We start from the raw sequence: 23,352 nt of genomic DNA on the forward strand, positions 1-23,352 counted from the left end.
CGAATCTTGAACTGTCTGGAGAGATATTTGGACCAAAGCAGTTGTGCTAGGCTGTGGTAAGATCGGTTTCCTGCTTGTATAGTGGCATTGATCTCTGCTTCACATGACGAGTTCTCAGTGAAAAGTGCCCCTAGGTATTTGAATTCTTGCACCCTCTTGTGGGAATTATCCCCAACCTGCAGTGATTGTAGATGATCAGCAGTCTGACAATGACCACGCGTCATAACGAGGTACTCTGTCTTGGTTTCATTTATGTTTAGCCCAAATTTGCTGGCAGCCTCCTTTAGTGCTTTGGTCGTTTGCTCCAACTCCTCTTCCGACCTAGAGAGTAAACAGATGTCGTCTGCATAGGGTAAGTAGGCCGGTCTCTTTTCTTCGATTTCAATCCCTTCGTTCTCTTGGAAGGTCTCGCGTACGATCTTCTCGAGGGCAAAGTTGAACAGCATAGGGGACAACCCATCTCCTTGCCTGAGTTCTGTCACAATTTCAAACTCCCCAGTTACGCGATTTCCCATCTTCACCTTTGCATAAACTACTAAATACTAGCCAGTGGTCTCATGAGCTATATATATATTGTTACGAAAATCAACGGGACTGTGTATAGTTACCCAACGACAGTGAGTTATTCAGTGTTTGTGACACATACGCATAGAAAAAAGTGAGAATATTATTATACCACAAGCATTCTCCTTCGAAATAAAGACGACTTGGTAAATCGAGAATGCCTGTTACGGCACGAGTGTTTGTGCAAAGTATAGGACAGTGTGCCGTTGGCATGCTAAATAATAAAGTGCAGTACTTACTTTCGTGCAGAGACCTCAGGAGGTGCCCTGTGGTCCCTTCTCACAGCCAAGGTGTACGAGTGGAAGCAAATGCAGTAGTTTCGCAAACGCTACGTACCCTGCACAAAAAACTTCACGGAAATGTATTGACCGGCACGCGCGATATCACAATCCGGAAGTGTTTGCAGGACTACTGGACTCTAATCGGCGCATAGCGTGCCGCCAGACTCATTGTTGCGCGTGCGGTTGCTTGTAACTGACACATTGACTGACAGCGTGAAGCTGCAGGGCAATTTGAATAGGAAGCAAAAATCTGCGTTCAAATGGACGCTCACCAAAGTGCAAAGCGGTGTAGACACTCGATTTCCTGACCTACTAAATAAGGTCTTACCACTACAGCTCATGATTTACGTCCCACGTTACAAACAAAATATAAAAAACGACACCCATGTGCATTGAACAGTACCCATGTTTGTGTATATGTTAGTGTATATGTTAGTGTTAAGCTATAATGAGTACTAATCTCTGTGAATTTCATTTGTTACATGTTTATCTTGCCCATGATGAGACTACTATGAAACCCAGAAAGGAAATGATCAAATAGATCCTGGTATAAAAGAGGGAGGAAGTGGAGAGCATAAGCACTATAAGGAAGAATTTCTCCCACTTACTACTCCAGATACCCTTGCAGGCATATTGCCTGCATCGATACACTAAAATATACGACGTTCTTGTAAAACTTTGTTGTTTTCAGCAAAATGCAATTACATAATCATAGAAAAGACTTGTGAAATGTAATGTTATGGTCGACGTGCGATTGAAGACGTTTTTTGTAAGTAGGAATAACGACACTGTGAATCGTCGTAAAGAACTGAACTATAAATTTGATCTAAAAGACGATGTAATGTAATTTCCAGGTATTTGATCAAAAAGACGATGTAAAGTAGTATCCATGTATTGGATGTAAAATGTGATGTAACGGAATATCCATGTATTATGTAAAGGACGATGTAATAATTTTTGTATCTAGTATATAAGTATTTTGTGTGCCCTAGTGTGTACGCTTTGTTTTCCTTGCCAAGTGCCACAACTATATAAACTGAGTGGTGATGAGAACTCCATTACAGAAATCAGCAAAGCCATTTAATCATGCGTGTAGAGGAGTCAAGAACTACCTCTGTGTACGGTGGTGGGGCTCATTGCCCGGAATTTGACATTTCTTCAGACAATTCGCCCAAGGGGGCAATGTAAAGGAATGATGTAAAATTTTCTTGTGAATTTATAGACACTAGTTCAACTATCAGAGATTAATGTGTAAAGCATTTGCTGAACAAAAGAAGCTTCACGCTCTTCGTTTATTAGTTTTAGAATAAGTTACCTTTCGCTGTTATCCTGTCTTAGTGTTAAGAAGTGTTGTGCCATTTCTTACTGATAACGTTGGGTTAAATAATGTAAGTGATTTCGAAGCAGAGTGATTTCGTCTTTTGTGATACCATGAGTCCCAGCTCCGGAAATTCTGGAAAATTATTACTATTATTCTAATTTTATGCAGAGAATTTAGATGGAGGCGACGATCTTCACGGCGACGCTGCTCAACAATAGAACTAAGTGAATGTGTTCCTCTTTTTCCTCTCGTGGCCGCTACCGACAATTTCAATATATTTACTGTGACATTCAGAACCTGCAGTCTTTCTTTTAATTTAATTTCGAAGTCCACGCATTTACGTTCTGAGATGAATAAACGCATTTACGTTCTGAGATGAATAAACGCATTTAACTGTAATTCTTTATTATCCAGGCCACCGGGTATGATTACACTCAAAAGGGACGTGCCTCTATCCCATTCGTTATGTTCGCATATATTTGAGTGTGTACAAGCGTAACTATATTTAAGACTCCTTTCCTACACAGTATTGACTTTTTTCTGACCACTCATTCGCGAATGTAAGTGCCGTCTTATCTGATGTAGTCAGTCGGCCGTATTCTTTAATAACATTATTTTAATATTCAGTGGCTTAGTTTCCACAATTGATCTTTGCCTGTGTCGCAACAGCGGTTCACGCTAAATATTTCATTGCTATTGCGTAAGTCTCTTTACTAGTTGCAGATCGTTTATCGAATTTAGCGCTGCTGTTATTCCAGGTGGCAAAACTTTTGTTTAAGCAAAATTAACACTTTTGCCACACAATACAACACTACACTAATGTATTTTTTTCGAGTCAAAATATTTCATAAAAGTCTTTACGAAATAACCAGTCTTCATAATGAGCTTATAAGAATTTGTATTACATAAGCTGAAGTTTCCTTTCATACAAGTTCACAATATTTAGAGATTATTCACAGTCTAACTGGAATTTATCACCTCATATTGGGTTGTGGGCGACCAATACACAATTATTATCGCTACTATGATAAACAGCATTTTTGTCTGTATAGAAAGTCAATTTAAAACTACTGCTGCTATATTGCACTAAGATGGCGGCTAACGTAAGACAACCACTTTTCGATTCTGCTACAACCCCTGGTTTGCTACTAACAAATAATATATATTAAATCTTTTTGTACCTTCACTACATGCATTAACATTTAAAAATATTTCTTAATGCTAATCGCATATTACTCAGCATTTACCAATAAACTACGCTGTAGATCAATAGCGCTAATGGCTGTGCTCCTTTGTAGCTGTTCAGAAAACTTAACATTTACATAGGATGAGAATCACAATGAAAGAAAACCCCAATGAAAGGAGATTTAGTTCAATCTCACACAAAATCTATTTTTCAAATATTAAATTAGCAACATAATATAGTTTTTTTTTACAGGTCTGTGTTTCCAGACATCAGTCACATCCTATCAGTAGTGCAGTTCGAACAAGAAGGATTATTCCACCAGAATCACGGATAACAAAACATTGAGATTTCCGTTACCTTTTTCCACGGGTATTGTCTGAGGTATAGTTTCTTACGTAATACTTAATTATTTCATTGAAAATAATTATTATTTTATTAACGATGAAGTCCTTTTTATTAATATTACGAATATATTCATTCACTTTCCACACACAATGCTGTCGTGAATATTGCTCCGAATAAAACGTTGGCATGGAGATTACAACTCTCACAGTCTTCTCATAATGTGCGAGGAGCAGTCAATAAGTAATGAAAGGCCTTTTCTTGCTCCACCATTTTGCTTAAAAAGAATGCATATTTTGTTGTGAGACATCATGATATATTCTTGCTTCACACCCCCCAGTTTCATAGAATTCCGATTGGTGGCGCTACACGTGGCCTTCAAAATGGCGCCTGTAGCGGAGGTGCGTTACAAGCAGACAGCTGTCACTGAGTTTCTTTTGGAGGAAAACTGGAATATCGCAGATATTCAGGCAGCTTGCAGAACGCCTGCGGAGACCTGGCGGTGAACAAAATCACGGTGGGTCACCGGGTGAGGTGTCTGTACGCCTCTGTTGGTAGTGGTGACTCACTCAAAGTCGTGTGCTGAGATTTCACACCTTCAGACTTCCATCTGCTTGCCCAATGAAGGATGCACTCTGCGGGAAGCAGTACGTGGCTGACGGCGAGCTTACTGACATAGCAAGGCGGTGGCTCCGACGTTGGCCAGTAGAAGGGTACCATGCGAGGCTGCAGGCTCTCCCAGCAAGGTGGCGTAAGGATGTCACACTGAAATGAGATGATGTTGAAAAATAGGATTTTGTAGGCAAATCCTGTGGGCAATAATATGGCGTATTTGAATTCGTAATAATGCCAACACGCTTTCAGGAAAAAATGGTTGTTACCGAACGCCCCTCATGTATATACAGTCGGCTTCAACAGTACACCGTTTTACATTGTAAGAAAGGACACCTTCCTCTTTCACAGCATCGTACAGAAAAGAAAAAATAGAAGACTCTGCTTTCCTTCGTAATGTGTAGAAGTATGTCTAACGTCTGCGCTCTCTTTCCCGTGGTTGGATCAGGTTATTCACGTCCTAAAGAACTCAAGCAGAGAAACTACCGTAGCAGACGCTGCAGTGAAAGTCGATCAGTGGGTTCTGCGATAACAACAGAACTTCTTCGCGAATAACCGACACGTAAGTATCTGAAGGTTAGCAATGTGCAAATATAACAGACAACTTTCATTTTGATACGACACGTCAAAAGGAATGTAGGAATGCCAGTTTCGAAATGGAGGAAGTGTGGAGCGTCAAAAGTACATCAAATTGATGTAAATTGTGGTTCAAATTTATGTAAATTGCGGTAGTTACGCAGAGCTGAAGAGCTTTACACAGAATAGGCTAGTGCAGAGGACTGCACGAAGCAGTCTTCCACTGATCTCCAGGACACAGACATGTGTAACGCTAAATTAACTACAGTTGGTAATCAGATAGGAAAGCTGATGATTGAGAAAAGCATTATTCGCAAAATCTAACAAAAGAATGGCTGCGCTCATTGTTTGCTCTGTTGTCCTCAACACTTGAAGCAAAGTTTTGGATAACCGTCACCACAAATTTGATATTTCCGTTCACTTCCCGTTGCACTGAATTTCAACGCAAGACCATCCACACATGATGATGCAAGAACTGTGGATCTGAACCTCATCTGATCTGTACGTCCTAAGATTTCTTGACATATCTTTCGATATGTTCTCTCATTGAAAGCTGTTGTATTATTTTTCTCACCGATACATGAAATGTGATAGTTTTCATCTGTCTCCCGAGACTGTCTTATGTTGTGAGGTCTTTCTTGATCAGGATGAAAGTGTCTGTTTCGTATTTCAGCCAAATACAAATACAGTCCATGCTTTCTTAATGAGCTTCCTGTCTTCGTTGACCAGTTTGTGGGTGTGGCTTCCATGGCCGAAAATACCACACTTGTTAAAATGTTCTGGGTTATTACTAGGGTTGTTAGATGGATTTTTTTTAAGAAACCCAGCTTAAAGAGGGCGAAGCACGCATATATCAGCTGTTGCGAAAAATGTTCTGCAATCAGGAGAGCATCATATTCTGTTTGGTAAAACTCTTGGCGTGAAAGTAACGCGCGAATATTATGATACGATGTGCATACAGAAGATAGAGATTATTAAACATACCAATAATTTTAATGGGATGAAGCTGATTGTGAAACTGAAGGATATGTTGATTCTGCTTCTAAAGAAGAAGACAACAGTTCTTCGATCGTCGGGCAATATCATAGCAAATGCAGCAATCGACAATGGCCAATTACGCTCGACTTTGAAAACATGTCACAGTACCTCTGTGTAGGGGAGCAAGCAGAAACAAACTTATATTGCAGTCGGTAATGAGCCAGTACGTAAATACCACATTCGTATACGTTGAATGGTGAGGTTGCTCAAATAGTATCCCACAAGGGAAAGTGATTTAAATAACACAATTTATTTTGAGTCCACTGAATCTTTATTTTGTAAGGTTTCACCAGCTTCCGCGCAGACAGAAAAATATTCTCTACATGAATTTTCAGCCACTTTCAAATATGTACCTTCTGTACGATTAAGGCACCTAGTGTCCTAATCCGTGCGTCTTATGAGCTAAATCGTACTTAGGATAAGCAATCAGTTGCCATATAATAACACTATAAAATAAAGTAACAAAACATGACAGGAACAAACTACAAATCATAAGCGTAACTTCTAGTTACACGTAATGGAATTACGTATAGGTAACAAAACATCAACTGTTAACAAACTGAATTGCTTGCATTGTCATATCGACTATCAGTTTGTATGAACAGAGCTATCAGAGAAACGTTTCTTAATTTTACTTCCCACGCCGGCACATAGGTCATATCTCATATTTCATACACTGAAATATGTTTTCTTCTCGGTACTCCTTACACAGTTGACTTAATCAATTCACTCTGCCCTCTATATTTAAAATATTTTTAAAAATCACATCTATTTGTCTTTTTCATAAGCTGATCACAGTTTGCTTCTTTTTATTGGCCTTTTCTTTGGCTTTTATATCCTTTTTGCAAGTACTTGCTCTTAATTCCGTTTTTAATGTATGTCGTTTCGTATTTTTCTTTATAACTGTTGCTATGCACGAGACAGGAGATGAAGTGTTCAAGGTAGAAATTATGTGTTGATTGTCAATCTCAGTAACTGTTGCAATATTGTTTTCGAGTCGACATGCTTTAGACTTTGTAGAAAACCCGTACTGATGGTTGAATGGTGTTACATTGTTATACGGCCTTCCAGATTTTCACGTTGTTGTTTCAGTTCCATCAGCTGATTCTTGGTGTGATTGATCAACAATGTCCTCTTCGTTGACTACATTTCCATCTCATGGTCACAAGCCTGTTGTCTTAAAACCGATTGGTGCTATGTCCATAGAAACTGATCTGAGTTATTCATTAACCAAGCGTACTGCCTTTCAGTTTTTTCTATGACACTGCCGGGATTTGAAGGTAGCCACAAACATCCCTCTACACTGTTTAACAGAGCGATCTGAGCAATGACCGCAGGCGATGAGTCGTGTGGGTAGGATATAATAGCATGAGTATACTATAATCACAGGCCAGCTTAACTGCCTCTTAATTTTTGGTGTCTGTGTGTGTGTGTGTGTGTGTGTGTGTGTGCGTTATAACCATCCAGTAAAAGAAAGATTTGCTTCTGGTCCCTTTTTCTTAGTTTTGTAAATTTTAAGAAATATTCTAGCATTCGGAAAAATAGTTTTGATGTTATCCGTCCATTTGTTGAGCATCCAAATGCTGTGTTTGGTGGAACTCCTCTTTCTAAGGCGTCATTCATGCTGCTACGCTGATTTATTAATACAGACGGTATGAATTCGCCTGCTGTATTCACAGTATGCGAACATGTCGTTTGAAGAGTGCATTCTGCCCTTATGATTGTACCCATTTGGTGTTTGCATTTTAGAACTTTAGACGGTTTTTGAACGTGAATAATGGGATTCCATACACTTAATGTATTTGGTCAGCAGTAAACTTAACATTCATCTACTATTTCCTCATATATATCAAAAACTTTTTAGTACCCTCTTTATTAAAGTACTTTCCTTCGTGCGATCGATATTTCTTCGTAAACTCGCAAGGACAATGTGTAATAATCTTTCATAAACTTGTAATACCATTTTTGATGATTTAATCAAATCGTTCCAATGTTATATCCTCCACGTGCTTCATTAAAGCCAATTTCATGATTTCAATGTTTCAGTAAAGCTTACTCCATATCCTCTTCCTTCCACTTATTGTACGCTCTGTTCTTCATATTGATCAGCTGAAAAAAAAACAGTTTTTGGGTGGTATGTGATTTCTATCAACGCCTACGTCGCACCGGTACGATTAGTGAATTCTGCACGGCTACAAGTAATGCAGTGAGGACTCCACCGTTTTAAACCAGAACTGCAAGCAAAACCTTAAAGTTTTCTGCTGTTGGATTATGCTTGAATGAACGGAAGAGTACCACGAAAATAGACGTGAAACGAGACAGTTACTGTATCATCATATTCTTCTCTAATTGCTTAGGAATGAACGAAGGAATATAACAGAATAGTCAAACAAACTCACTTGTTAACGATCTTTCTGTCACGGCTGCCAGCGGCCCATGCACATTTATTTGCTCACTCCACTATTATTAGTTCAATTTTACGCCTCTTCATATCGCGTTTTATAAACTTGTCCTCTTTAAGATTAAGCCTTCCATATCCAGACAATAATTAATGCACGCACCACCTACACCTTCCGTCTCCATGGCTTCTACGTCACCATTTACGAGCGTTACATCCAGCTAACTAACACACTAAAATTGTTGGACTAACCTTCGATTGGCAGCTAACGTGGAAATGTGCTGACGTACGCCTTCGCCAGAGCAACGGTCGGCACCAGGAAACATTGCATAGCAGGCGCTGAACTAGACGCGCCTACGACAAGAAAAGGCGAAGACACGGCCCCATGCTATGTGCCGCTAACACCCTTTGGGCAGCGTGCATATAGGCCGCCGCCGTAGACTGAGACGTCTCAGTCGCTCGTTACCTCAGTACGCCACATTGGAACTGAGTTCGCATGGCACTTCAATACGTCGCACTATGCTCTAGACTCCCACAGTGATGGTCGTCGCCTCGCACTTTAGCTGTGAGTGAATGTTACTCATTGTATATAGTTGTCACGGACACGAACAAGATTCAAGGATTAGTACATGTTATTTGACTGCTGTGAACCACAGAACTTCAGATTGGGTATCATTGAAGTAAAGTTTTCAGTTTGTTCCTGTGATAAAGTGTATTTTAACCACGTGTGCATCTTGTATTGTAGTGAGAGGTAACTGGCCACCCACCTATCATACCACACTGAGGGTATTGACTTAATTAATTAGTGAATCAATGTGATAGACTGTAGGGCATATTTCCAAGACATCCAAAGCCCAGTATTTTCCGAAGGCCTGAGAGGTGCCACAACATTCGTCAGGAGAAAAGAGGGTTTAATGTAGCATTCAACAGCTGATGCATGCACTAGGTTCACTTAAGAGACAGAGAGAGACAGACAGACAGAGAGGGAGAGAGAGAGAGAAAGATTTGGAGTTTCCCAGCAGTGGTGTGTAACGGAAATTGAGTGTCATATCTGAGGGTTTCCGCCACCTGAAGCTTTTGTTCAGGGAATTGGCGTGGTTTCTGGTCTGTGCGGCCCAGCAAATAGGTCTGGCAGTGAGGCACCAACATCGGTTTTGATATGCAGCCCCTGACGGCAGTTTCGATGTGCACGGATGCCTCACAGTCCAGATGTTGATGTGGCTACTACAAGGGTCACGTGACGCTTCCTGTCTAACGCTGCAGCTGTAGAGAAAGCATTTTTTTTAAGGAGATAGTCACTACAATGTAATTAGGTGGGGGTGACATGGAAAATCATTTAACAGTACAATAAGTTAATGAATATTATAAATTTGGCAACTGTGGAGAGTAGGAAGAAAACTGAACAATAGCTTAAGGGAGGGGGAGGGGTGACACGGAAAACCATTTCGCAGAACAATGGGTTAAGTGGGGTTACAAATTTGGCAACCACGGTGAGTGTAGCGCTGTCCCCATTCCATCTCGAATTTAACTGACTAGAATTCAGAGTGGAGTGGTGCCCCAATTCCATTTGGAACAAATGTGGTAACATGGTAGACTGGGTTGGTATCGCCATTACCTTACTACTTATACAGCGTCCCTCGCTCCTCTGCACGTTCTGAAACGTGTCATGCTATCGGGGCGAGGTTTAGCGCAGACACTGAGACACCGCTATCGTTCTTCCCAGTACTAACAGATGCTGCAGCAGTTGCTTTGCGTAGCTCCGGGACACGTCGGCATTAGACCCCCCGCAGGGAGAACAGAGCCGCGACGGCCTTCCGGTACGAGACGCGCCTGCAGGTCTGCGGCCACACTCTGCCCGCTGTGCCTGGCCTCATCCTGGACAGAGGCGGCCGCTGCCTGGACCGCAGGCGCCTTCTCGGTCCTGGCGCGGCCATTCGCCTCCCAGTGTACCGCGTGCTGATGTCCTCGGTGTCTACAGGAGGAGTGCAGCGGTGGGGCGCGGCACGGAACACAACAGACACGTTTTATCCCTGCGAGCAGAGACTCTGCATTTGCACGCACGCACGCACGCACACGCACACACACACACACACAACTCGTAGTTTCTGTGGTAGACTTCTCTTTCAAGACTGAATATCTGGCTTGTGGAAGAGTGTAAACGAGAAACACCTCCAAGTCAGGACCTCCATCTTCTTGTCAACTGGAGAAACACGAGGAGTTTGAGTACCTGTGCCGGGGTCATGCCACACCCGTACATTCCTGTATTTTTGTGAGAATGAGTTATGAAGAGTGTCGGTGCAGTTTAGGTGTCACCTTAAGATGTTAATTTTGAACGAAACCAGTTCTGACGCTATAAAAGTACTTGAAGCACAGCTGTAGTAGCGTTTATTAAAATTTATATCATTGAATTCTGGAGTGGGAAATTACTAAGAAATGTAAATGCCTTTCTTTCAGCTTACAAGGTAGGTTGGTAGCAGACCGAGATTTTGTTTTACAGGGCTGTGCTCACAGAGCTATCGCTGCACTCTTTTTGTTTTTCAGGTACACAGGACGAGTTAGCTTTCAGTAAGACAAGATACAGAGTGTTACTTACTTACTAAGCAATTTATTCGTGTACCACTTATCACAGTTCGGGGTTTCATTCAATTAATTCATGTATAGCTTTCAAATATTATAACATCGTTTCATGTGTAAACCTTATCAAATAATAATAAGATAAAACATTTGCAAACCTCTGCCCCTCAGTACAAGAGACAAGCACATAAATCCACATCTGCATCATTACCCTGCAAATCACACTTAACTGCCAGAGGGTACATATGACCTCTTTCAAACTATTTCTTGACTGTTCCACTCTCAAATAGCACGTGGGAGAAATGAGCACCTAAATCTGTCATTTGCAACCTCTGATTTCCCTTATTTTTTCCTATCGTTATATCACCCTGTGTTGATCGTAGTGAACAAAATATTTTGGCACTGAGACGAGAGTGTAAGCGAGAGCAACATTGAGAAAATATCTGGCCACAACCAGAAACGCTTTTGCTTCGATTACTGCCACCCCACCTCGCTTAACATATCCGTAAAACACTATACCCTACCTCATCATACTAGAAATGGAGGCCCGTTTCTTTCAACTGTTCTAACGTTTTTTGTCAGTCCTATTACACTGGTGTATAAACCACGAGGACGAAATAACTTTATCATAATGTGTCACTGCGAGGAAACATACCTACATGAAACGTGAACCATAAGTAGATGTTACTGCTACACTGCTACAGTGTAGTGATTAAGGCAACTGAAATAAATACCCAATAAGACAAACAGAAACGACACTTTCCGATGAAATGCTAAATATCCCTTCTGCCTTATTTGATCTCACTTCCAAAGACATTTCAAATTCGGAATGTGATGTTGGACCCTCTGTGTGTTCTGCATGGACTCCAGTTTCTTCTTCTATCACAGTAACCGATAAGTCCCCTTTTTCACAGAGACCTTCAATGTGCTCTTTCCTTATGTATATGTACATGTCTAACGATAAGTGTATGTATTTAGTACATCTTTAATTCTATTCTTTATTTTGTATTTAAGTGTAAATGAAATTTAATGTATTCTCTACTTGTTGTAATGTTTTACATCACATAGTTTCTACGAAAAGATTTATCTGTGGATAATTTTACTAAGGAGAAAGTGACAAATGAATACTAGTCAGTCGATACTGCACTTCGGGACGTATCATTTTAATAGCTAAAGAAGTGGAATAGCTAGAATGTAAGTTACAAATCTCTAAATAATTTTTAAAATAATGATCGAAGAAATTGTGAACTTGCTGAGTTGTTGATGCAAAAACATGTAACGTCACACATGGCTTTGACGGTCTGCATAATGTAAACATAGTTGGTGTAGTTAGACGGCAATCGAACTGAAAGTTCCCATAGACTTTGTGCGTTGCACCAATAGCGAGCGAGTAGCTTTGCTTCTATTGGTCAGAGCACTGAAGCTAACGACGGAGGCCATATTTTACCACATACCACAATCAAATACGTAAATCTGTTTAATGGAACCACTGAGCACATATAAGTAAACGCACCCCTCCAAAAGGTACGTAAAAACAAATGCAATAACAACAATAACAAAACAGAAGAGAAAGCTAGAGCTGATAAATGACAATGACTAGCATTAATATTGGTATCAGCAATGTCACCACTGATTGTAAACAATCTTAACCGAAACTATGTTTATTTAGAGAATGAGAAAAGGTGGCGAAAATTCGTTACAAGAACACCAAATTACAATTTGATAACACGGAGAGAGACAGCGCTTTCTGCTGCAGCTTACCTGTACGAGGTCGGTGAGTTGCTACATCAACGGCAGCTCATTGGCTGTCGCGGTGTAGTTACAGCACTTCCACCAGTTGTTTATTGCAGTGGTTGCATCCTCTTGGTTATCATGTGACTCTGCTGACAGTATTGTTATCCTCTGCCGTATTCCTTTGCTTACAGTCTGCCAGGACTAATTATTGCTGCATAGATCCACGATCGAGTGTGTGCGACCATAACGTTCATTACACACATGATCCTACTTTCATTATTGTTCTGTACACAGTTTTAATGTCGTGTAAAATTCACTTTAACTCACCATTTCCAAAGTTACAGTCCGTCTGTTTTTAGCGTGCATACCATATTTGTGAGTTCACAATTTAACGAGCCAGTTTCACATATATGAAACACTTCAAATGTTTCCAAAAAGACCGTTAATGTTTTAACATGTGCAGGACTTCATTAAATTGTAAATATAACAGGAATTTAAGTTGTGTAACTACATTAGAAGCAAACGATTTTGTTCCAATGGCGATGACCTCTGTCCACTCGTGTATGCGTAGTCACTGCTGTTTATAGCACCCCACGAAGCTCGCAGTATTCAAGCAGTTTAACATCTTCTTTCATAATGTTCACATTAATGTCCAGCCGAAATGTTTGTGAAACACAGGAACTCATCCATAAGTTTTGCGTGTGCTTCTACCTGAAGCGGTACTATCACGTTACGCTGCACACCCGTGTGTACACGTCACATAACACACACACTGACTCTCTCTACTTGACAACTGCTATCGACATTTCTCATGCATAACAGTTCGTATAACAGCTCTGCATATTGTTTTTAGTTTTACATGCTGCATGTAACAGAAGCATTACAAGTAAGGTCAGACAGAAGTTCAAATGTTTGCATTCTCCATTAGTAATTGATTCGTGTAGCAAAATAAATGAAATAAAACACGGTTACATTTCATACTACAGAACAAAAAAAGAATTCTAAACCATCAAAGATGCAATACATACAGCGTCAAAAGAAGAGAATGAAAAGAAAGAAGAAAAAAATTATCACTTGCGATTAGAAAAATCTCGAGCCGAGTTGATAAACACTCGCTTCACAGCGACGGCGTTGCAGGTATTGAAAGAACCGTACTCATGTCTGTAGGGTAAGGCATCGCAGAGACCCAGGAAACGACGAGACCAAGAGTTTCAGACTTAGCTTCAATGTCTACCGAAGAATGAAGTTGAAACAGTCAAGAAAGATTATTATTTGTTTTTGGTGACCGAATTGAGCAGCATAACAATCTTCAGACCAAACTGTCGTCGGTAAAGTGGCAGTGTCGGTAGCATTGGTGAAATAATACTGTATGCTAGGTATCAGTCAGTTGTCTAAAGTAAACAAGGTTGCACTACGGACTGCTCATCAACTCAGGAGCTCGAAGGATCATTTACCACCCAAATCCATGCAGTGACACACATGGTGTAATTAAAAGTTAACTTTCCACCAAGGCAAACAAATTTGAAATTTAGTGGACGGATTTTAAATTTTCTCGTTTTATTTAAAATTAAAAGAAGTAATGTTTTTGTCTGCAACTAGCTCCTAAGCGTATTCGTGGATAAGCCAGGCTGACATAAAATTCCCGAGAGGGGCAGCAGTACTATTCAGTACTCATGCAGACAAAACTACGAAAAACTTACTGATCCAGCCTTATATCATTTTAAACTCGCCTGCCACACCGGTACCGCGAAGAGCTGAAAGCAGTGGTAAACTGCAACCGCTATACTTCTCAAGGCCTCGCAGCTCTCCTGCACCTCACAGTTACGTATCCTGCTGAGTGGAATGTTGTCCCCTATAAGAAAGTCAGGCCAGGAACTGACCAGAGCGATGTTGACATATGAAGCAACAAATCTGACGCGTAGACAGTTAGTTGCCTCAATCGTGAAGGTACGTTAGAGAACTAGGAAAGAAAAACGAGATGAGTGAATCTGGATGGCCGGAGGAACGAGATTCCTTGTCTAGTGTTATTAACACACAATCATTAGGGATAGTGAAGGAGAATATCTAAGAGTGAATAAGAAACTAGAAACGAGTGTGAATTATTGCCAACAGCACAGTGAACGCATTGTGGTAGCCAAGATAGACCCAAAGCCACCACTCACTACGGCAATACAGAAAAACTAGTCCAGTAGCTCCGTAGACTGAGAAACCAAAATATTCAGTATCTAGTGTGAGACAAGAATTTGAAATGGAAGACTTTATTTCGATAGTAGGAAACGAAAGGGAAGGACCAAATAAGAACAAAATAATAGGGAAACATGGACTAGGGCGAAAGGAAACGAGAGGAATCTGGTGGAATTTGGCACTGAGATCAATTTAATCATCACTAAATAGGACTTTGCATGTGGAAAATACCACGAGGCACCGAATCTATTGGTAGCTCACATTATTTTAGGATAGATTTTAAGAAACTTGATTTTAAACCGCAAATTTTTTCAGTTAACAGATTTAGTCTTCAACCACAGTTTATTAGTCATCAAATATATAATAAAGTTGAAGAAATTAAAATGAATTAGATAATACAAGAGATGGAGAAGTTCAATCAACCATTACTTGTGAGTTCCAAAGGAGCGTTATGAAGTAATAAAATGAAATAGTGGAGCGTGTTGTGTCCTGCCCACTCGATGGATACAGGGTGCCTAGGAAGCCTGCCTTTTCAGATCGCTAGACAACAATTCGAGCAAATCGTATTAGTGAAGTTTATTACAGTAAGATAAATGACAATACTGGCTTTGATAAATGTTCAATGAGACGTCGCAAGCAAAGAGCGGCATGAAGCAGTAGATACAATTCGTAGCACAAGAGAAGGAATACTGTTTTCAAGTCACTGCTGTGGAAGTCGTAGGCCACCTGGACTCCGACTCGGGCCGCGGCGCGTGTATCCTCCTGGTGCAGATGGCGCCACTCTCTCGCTCTGGTCCTACAGAGGGGTCGGTCAGCGTCCTGCTGGCTGGCGTCGCCTCGCAGCCCCCTCTGCTGTAACGTTCCTGGCCGATGTGCCCGCGCTTGGCGTTACGCCGAAACAGAAACGTTTATAATAACTCAAGAACCGGTACTTTCAAAGATGGATTAGTCAAGCTTGTAAGGAAAAAAATTAAGCAAAAAGACAAGTCCCATCAAAAATCCTTGTGACACAGTCTCCAAATTGAATGATGGAAGAAGACAATAAAAAAATCGTGAACTTAGAAAGAGAGAGTAAAGTACAAGTGCCTAAAACACCGAAAAAATAAAGCTGTTATGGCTAGCGGACAAGAGGAAACATAGTTGCCGCTTAGGGGAAATTATAGAAACCTTTGAACAAAAGACAAGCAGCAGCAGACTGATCTCGCAGTGAGATGACAAGGCAGAAAAACAAAAGAAACGATGGCTGAAGAGTGAAAGGAATACGTAGAATTGTTTTATAAAGGACATATAACTACGTTACGAAACGAGAAAAGTGAGAAGATGAAATTGGGATTGTCGGTGCAATACCGCTAGAAGAATTTTAAAACATGTGTGTGAAATCTTATGGGATTTAACACCTAAGGTCATCAGTCCCTAAGCATACACACTAATTAACCTAAATTATCATAAGGACAAACACACGTACCCATGCCCGAGGGAGGACTCGAACCTACGCCGGGACCAGCCGCACAGTCCATGACTGCAGCGCCCAGACCGCTCGGCTAATCCCACGTGGCAGAAAAATTTAAGCAAGAACTTTAGTACATAAGTCTAAACCAAGCAGCTGGAATAAACGAAATTCCTCCAAAATTATTAAGCTCCTTCGGAGAACAAAACACAAGAGAAATGTTCTACATGACTTACAAGACCTGTAAGAGCTCTTTGCGGTGTGGGGGAGTAGCCATGTATGTGCAAAAACTGTATCCCATTTGAGTCAATTGATGTTTCAAAGTACTGCACTGAAAAGGTGTTTGAATGTTGTGCCAGTGTTGTTAAATTTAACGGAGCTAAACTTCTAACTGTTGTTATTTATAGATCCCCAGACTCCGATTTCACAACATTTTTGCTAAAGCTAGAGGAGGTTCTTCGTTCACTTTATAGGAAATACAAAAAGTTAGTTATATGTGCTGACTTCAATATTAATTGTATAAGTGATTGTGCAAGGAACAGGATGCTGGTAGACCTCTTTAATTCAAATAATCTTATGCAAACGGTATTCTTTCCAACGAGAGTGCAAGGGAACAGTAGAACAACCCTAGACAACATTTTTGTTCATTCCTCATTACTACAATGGCATTCTGTTAGCAAAAAGGTGAATGGCCTTTCAGATCATGATGCACAAATTTTAACTCTAAAAGATTTTTTTGCTACAACACGTGTTAAATATAGTCATCAGCTGTTTAGGAAAGCTGATCCAGTTGCTGTAGAGACCTTTGTAAACCTTATCAAGGAACAAGAGTGGCAAGATGTTTATAGCGCTAATACAGTAGACGATAAATATAATGCTTTTCTCAAGACTTTTCTCATGCCCTTTGAAAGTTGCTTTCCGTTAGAACGTTCAAAACAGGGCCCTAGCACAAACAGGCAGCCTGGGTGGCTGACTAGAGGGATAAGAATATCTTGTAGAACAAAGTGGCAATTATATCAAAACGTTAGAAACAGTCAAAATCTAAATGCAGCAACCCATTACAAACAGTATTGTAAGCTGCTTAAAAATGTTATTAGGAAGGCAAAAAGTATGTGGTATGCAGACAGAATAGCTAAGTCTCAGGATAAAATTAAAACCATATGGTCAGTCGTGAAGGAAGTGGCTGGTCTGCAGAGACAGGTCGAGGATATAGAATCAGTGCATAGTGGGAATGTCCGTGTTATTGATAAGTCGCATATATGTACAGTATTTAATAATCACTTTCTGAATATAGCAGGTGAACTAAATATAAACCTAGTCCCAACATCGAATCATATAGCGCTCTTAGAAACAAGTGTTCCGAGACTGTTACTTGAAATGCTCCTCCATGATACTGACAAGAGGGAGATTGAGTTAATAATTAAATCAATAAAGACCAAGAACTCTCATGGATATGACGGGGTATCTAGCAGAATGCTGAAGTATTGTTCTATGTATGTTAGCCCAGTACTTAGCCATATCTGTAACTTTTCCTTTAGGACTAGTCGGTTTCCTGACCGATTAAAGTCCTCGGTAGTGAAGCCACTTTATAAAAAGGGGGACATTGATAATGTTGACAATTTTACATCTATTTCTATGCCACTGGTGTTTGCTTAAGTTATCGAGAAGGTTGTATATACAAGGTTACTGGAGCATTTAAATTCACATAATTTGCTGTCAAATGTTCAGTTTGGTTTTAGAAATGGTTTAACAATTGAAAACGCTATATTCTCTTTTCTCTGTGAGGATTTGGACAGATTAAATAAAAGGTTGCAAACGCTAGGTGTTTTCTTTGATTTAACGAAGGCTTTTGACCGTGTTGACCACAAAATATTACTGCAGAAGTTGGACCATTATGGAGTAAGGGGAGTAACTTACAATTGGTTCGCCTCTTACTTTAAGAACAGAAAGCAGAAGGTAATTCTCCGCAATATTGAGAGTGGTAGTGATGTTCAGTCCAAATGGGGCACAGTTAAGTGGGGCGTTCCCCAAGGGTCGGTGCTGGGGCCACTGCTGTTTCTTATTTATATAAATGATATGCCTTGTAGTATTACAGGTGATTCAAAAATATTTCTGTTTGCTGATGACACCAGCTTGATAGTGAAGGATCTTTTGTGTAATATTGAAACAGTAACAAATAATGTAGTTCGTGAAATAAGTTCGTGGCTTGTGGAAAATAATTTGATGTTAAATCACAGTAAGACTCAGTTTTTGCAGTTTCTAACTCTCAATTCGACAAGAACCGATATGTTGATCAGACAGAATGGGCACATTACAAGCGAGACGGAACAGTTCAAGTTCCTAGGCGTTCGGATAGATAGTCAGCTGTTGTGGAACGCCCATGTACAGGATTTTATTCAGAAACTAAATGCTGCTTTATTTACCATAAGAACAGTATCTGAAATAAGTGACACTTCAACACGAAAAGTAGTCTACTTCGCATATTTTCATACGCTTATGTCGTATGGTATTATTCTTTGGGGTAATTCTTCTGATTCAAAAAGGGTATTTTAGGCTCAAAAACTGGCTGTTCGAGCTGTATGTGGTGTAAGTTCGAGAACCTTTTGTCGATCTCTGTTCAATAGTCTGGGAATTCTGACATTGCCCTCACAGTATATATTTTCTTTAATGTCGTTAGTTGTTAGCAACATTAGCCTATTCCCAAGAGTTAGCAGCTTTCGCTCAGTTACTACTAGGCAGAAACCAAATCTGCATGTGGAATGCACTTCCTTGACTCTTGTGCAGAAAGGAGTGCAGTATTCTGCTGCATCCATTTTCAATAAGCTATCACAAGAACTCAAAAATCTTAGCAGTAGCCCAAACTCTTTTAAGTCTAAACTGAAGAGTTTCCTCATGGTTCGCTCCTTCTATTCTGTCGAGGAGCTCCTGGAAGAGCTAAAAAATTAAGCAAATTCTAGTGTTACATTGTTTACTTTCTTTATTTAAACTTACGAGTTGTCACCTGAATATGTTTTTTTATATATTTCATTTTATCTGTTTCTAATATCGTGTTATAATTGCATGTATTGAATCGTTCCATGACCATGGAGACTTCTCCTTAATTTGGTCCCACTGAACAATAAATAAATAAATAAATAAATAAAGTCAGGAGGATAATTCTCAGAATTCTAGTTGCATGTAAGAACTCCAATTTCAAAGAACGCAGGAGCTACGTAGAACTGTATACATGGCCGTTTCAGTATCTTGATCACGGAACAGGCGTCTCCTTTTTCAGGAAACAGGATACTCGCTGCAGTATTCCACTAATGCAAGTGTACAGAAACAGTTAGTGTATTCTACCTCTGTTTCTGCTTCCCAATTGACAAACTGAAGAATGAAATTTTCTGCTGTTACAGTTGTAAGAACACAGTGTCATTGAATTTTTGAAATAACATCATATTCACTGTATTTTTTTATTCCATTTTCCACGATTGCAATTTCCATCTTATATTCATTTTCAAGTGGATAAAGGTGCTGAAGACACAGCAGTTGCCAGCATTAATAAGACGAGACAAAAGCTGTGAATCTTTCAGACCTTGTCCTACGTGAGCGACAGGAGCGAGCGACAGCGCGCGACAGCTGCAGGTGACAAAACACAACCGCAGATGAAGTTACGGAAGGGTCCTACGTGGGCGACATCTGTATCGCTGCGTGTCTCCCGCTGCAACTGGCGACGTTTGAATTCAAATGTATTTCAATCTTGCCGCTGCAGCACGCGCGACACAGAGTGACAGCCACGTTGTAACCTCCCAACAGGAAAGTTCCGAAACCTCCCAACAGTAAAAAAATGTAATTATTTATATCATTCACATTCAGTGTAAGCTCCGAACAGATAAATTCCGTAACCTACCAATAATACAATTTGACTAATCTCTCAGTAAAATGGTGGTTCACTTATAACCATTCAGTAATTAACTGTGAATTTAAACTGCTAAATTTTGGACGTCAACAGTGCAGCGTCATGGCCCTGAATGATCATTCTAAATAAATTGAAAATTCTTACCTCAATAAGGTCGCCGGATAACGCATATATATATGCTCCTATAAGAAATTTTGTGGCACATCGCTATGCAATGCTGCCCGATAGATTTGTCGTGTATAAAAAGAAACAACTGACTTTTCTTTACAATAATCAGGATGTCCATGGATTGGAGAAATTAGTAAGTTCGTTAAATTGAGATGAATGATTATCAAAAGTTAATTTTTTATAAGGAAGATTATTATTAAGCTATTTTTTAAAAACATTTACATGGGGCTTGACATAACAATAGTAAATATGCACGAGGCTGCTTTTACCTTATACTACAACGCTCAGGCTCTGCCATCGATCCCCACGACCGGCCCAGCCAACTCCATACACACGACTGCTATCTACTACTTACTACTACTGCCACACTGCTCCTACTGCATGCAACATTGCTCTCTGGTCTGAGATTCTCTTATAGTTTACATATCGCAGGAAGCGCGTGAGCAATCCATCAAACTACATCTGCTCGAGTGCGCCAGCAACAAATTCCTTAGTCGTGGACCTCTTACAACGTGTCTTCTCGGCAAAGCAGCGGAGCGGACGCGACGGCAGCTATGAATTACTCAACATCCGATTTTAAGAAAATTATTCCGTGAAAAAATTTGATTCTTCCGCAATCTATTGCATCATATCTTTAAACGATAAAGGTGTGATTAATTTTCGTTATTCGTCATAGTTACTGTGCTGCACGAAATTGAGTACGTGGCTGCACGAAACTCTTAAGAATTTGCAAATCGCATTGTTTAGACTTCCCGTATCGTTCATTTAAGGGCATACATTATTGCATATCAAATGTAACCAATATAACTAAATTGTATTTAAAGTTGAGACTGGAATGATATATCTCTTCATTCTTGAGATATTGGTTGTTATATCCGCGGACGGGTCGCTCGCGGCGCGTCCGAACCTTTCCTGCGCTTCGGGAATCAAGTGGTCGTAAAAATTGTCGTATTCCATAAAAGGTTCAAGATTTCGAATCGACGAATTTTGGAAATGTCAGCACGAAGAAAGGGCTACTTTATCATATGATTAACACTCGATACGTTTTTGTAAACACGTGAGCAGAGCGAAAACAAGACTTCCTATAACTTACACCATGACTTTTTGTCCAAATTTTCATAGCCAAACAAAGGGAGGGGAACAGGTAAACGGGGTATCAAAGTCACCAGCATGAGGTCTAGTTTTGCATGAAAATATTTAACTGCTTGAAAGTAATCAAGGCAATTAACGAAAACTTAATTAAGAAGCTGAGGAAAAATTGGAATATTTGACGGAAAGCTGCTGTAAATAAAGTGTCAAAATTTTCATCTGTTCAAGACCTACCTATTTTGCACTTAAAAAGATACTTTGGTGCGGTATTTAAAAGTAAAAAAGGCTTCCTTCGAATCAAATGCGTTAGGAAGGTAAACGAGGAGTCAGTAAGATCATGCTTACAGAATAAAACTTGAAATTAAAAAATGAAAGAAATCAGTCAAATATTTTATGAAATGATTTGTATAAAAGAAGTAAGTAGATCAGAGAAACGGTCTATGTGCCTTCAAAGACTTTAAATCGTGAACAGAAAATGAGGTGCACCAAACGTTTCCCTAATATTTTTTATTTCATACTTTTAGATAAATCATTACAAAAAACGTTTGACTTTCTTTTAAAAAATTTTCTAAGCTTTACTTTTACAAACCATTTACAGTAATTGAAATGCTTGGCCTTCACATTGACTGCTGATGAATTACGTTCGCAACATCGAATATCAGTAACATTTCATGGTTAATTGTAATTTATTAGGAATTGAGAGTGTGTGATATACTGGGATAGCTGTGAAGATCAAGTTCTTTGGCAAGACTTTAAAAATATACTTAGCGATGCAGTGTAAACAGTATACATAAAACTTAATATGCAGAATTGTAATTGAGTCAGTAAAAATATGAGAACTCCTCGAAATCGAACCCAGGACCTCTGGCTGATACTTAATCATCAACTGCATACGCTACTCCTACATCACATCTAGATTTTGCTCAGAGGTATCAATCTGTGTACTTATGGTTGTATTTAGCGTTGTTAGCCATGTAGTAGTCATTCCTCCGCATTTATTGGCTGTTAAAAGTTGTTGATCATCTAAAAAACATTTGTATTTAATTAATTGAAGAGATAGTCGAATGCTCCTCTGCTCATTCATGTGTATTCAAAGAATTTGTCTGGTGATCTTCGTAGTTGATGATATTTATGAAATTTTCCATGGAGATTCCTCCCTTTGTAAATTTCATGCACTGCATTCCTTTTTGCTTTATTTTCTTAAGTAAACCTAATTTTGTCGCCTTACTCTCCAACTACAGTATTCTACAGGTCAGGGACGCCGTTTTATAGAAACAACTGATTGGCTCAAAGCAGCCATCTTGTAGCACGACATGGTCGTTCACACGCAGGACGCGCAAGCTTTTCGCCCGATGCTGCCACATGTCGCTGGAGTGTTGGGTATCCAGAAGTCCCTCACTGTCGCTCGCTTCTGTCGCTCATGTAGGACACGGCCTAAGGCTCATATCATCATTTGTCACAGACACCATCGGTGTGTAACGGATGGGATTCAGTCTCTTGAAACTAGATTTGAGCTTGCGGCACAAGTCACTGGCATAGAGTTTTGATCCCACCCATTATATGCTGTAGAGCAGTGTACATTATTTCCATGTGCAATTTGCTTTAACCTGGTTTCAAGAGTTTAAATCCCGTCCGTTACTTACCATAGATCGGCTTTTGCTACCAACATATGTTGTAAGCACTATTCTGGTTTCAAGAGATTCAGCCCCATCCATTTCTTACCGTAGCATTGTGTTTGTGGATATGAAATGTAGGCTGGCAATAGCAATAAAATTTTCCCGAAGAAAGAGAGAATTATTTTAACATCGAATATAAAGTGAATCTTACAGAGTATCGTTTTACATGGTGTTACAACGTGGATGATAAACATTAGAAACAGGGCACAGACAAGAGTAAAACTGTAATGCATGACTATCTGGGAGACACCGAGGGGTAGGCTG

This window comes from Schistocerca americana, unplaced genomic scaffold (assembly GCF_021461395.2).
Source record: "Schistocerca americana isolate TAMUIC-IGC-003095 unplaced genomic scaffold, iqSchAmer2.1 HiC_scaffold_57, whole genome shotgun sequence".
In the NCBI taxonomy this organism is placed as follows: Eukaryota; Metazoa; Arthropoda; class Insecta; order Orthoptera; family Acrididae; genus Schistocerca; species Schistocerca americana.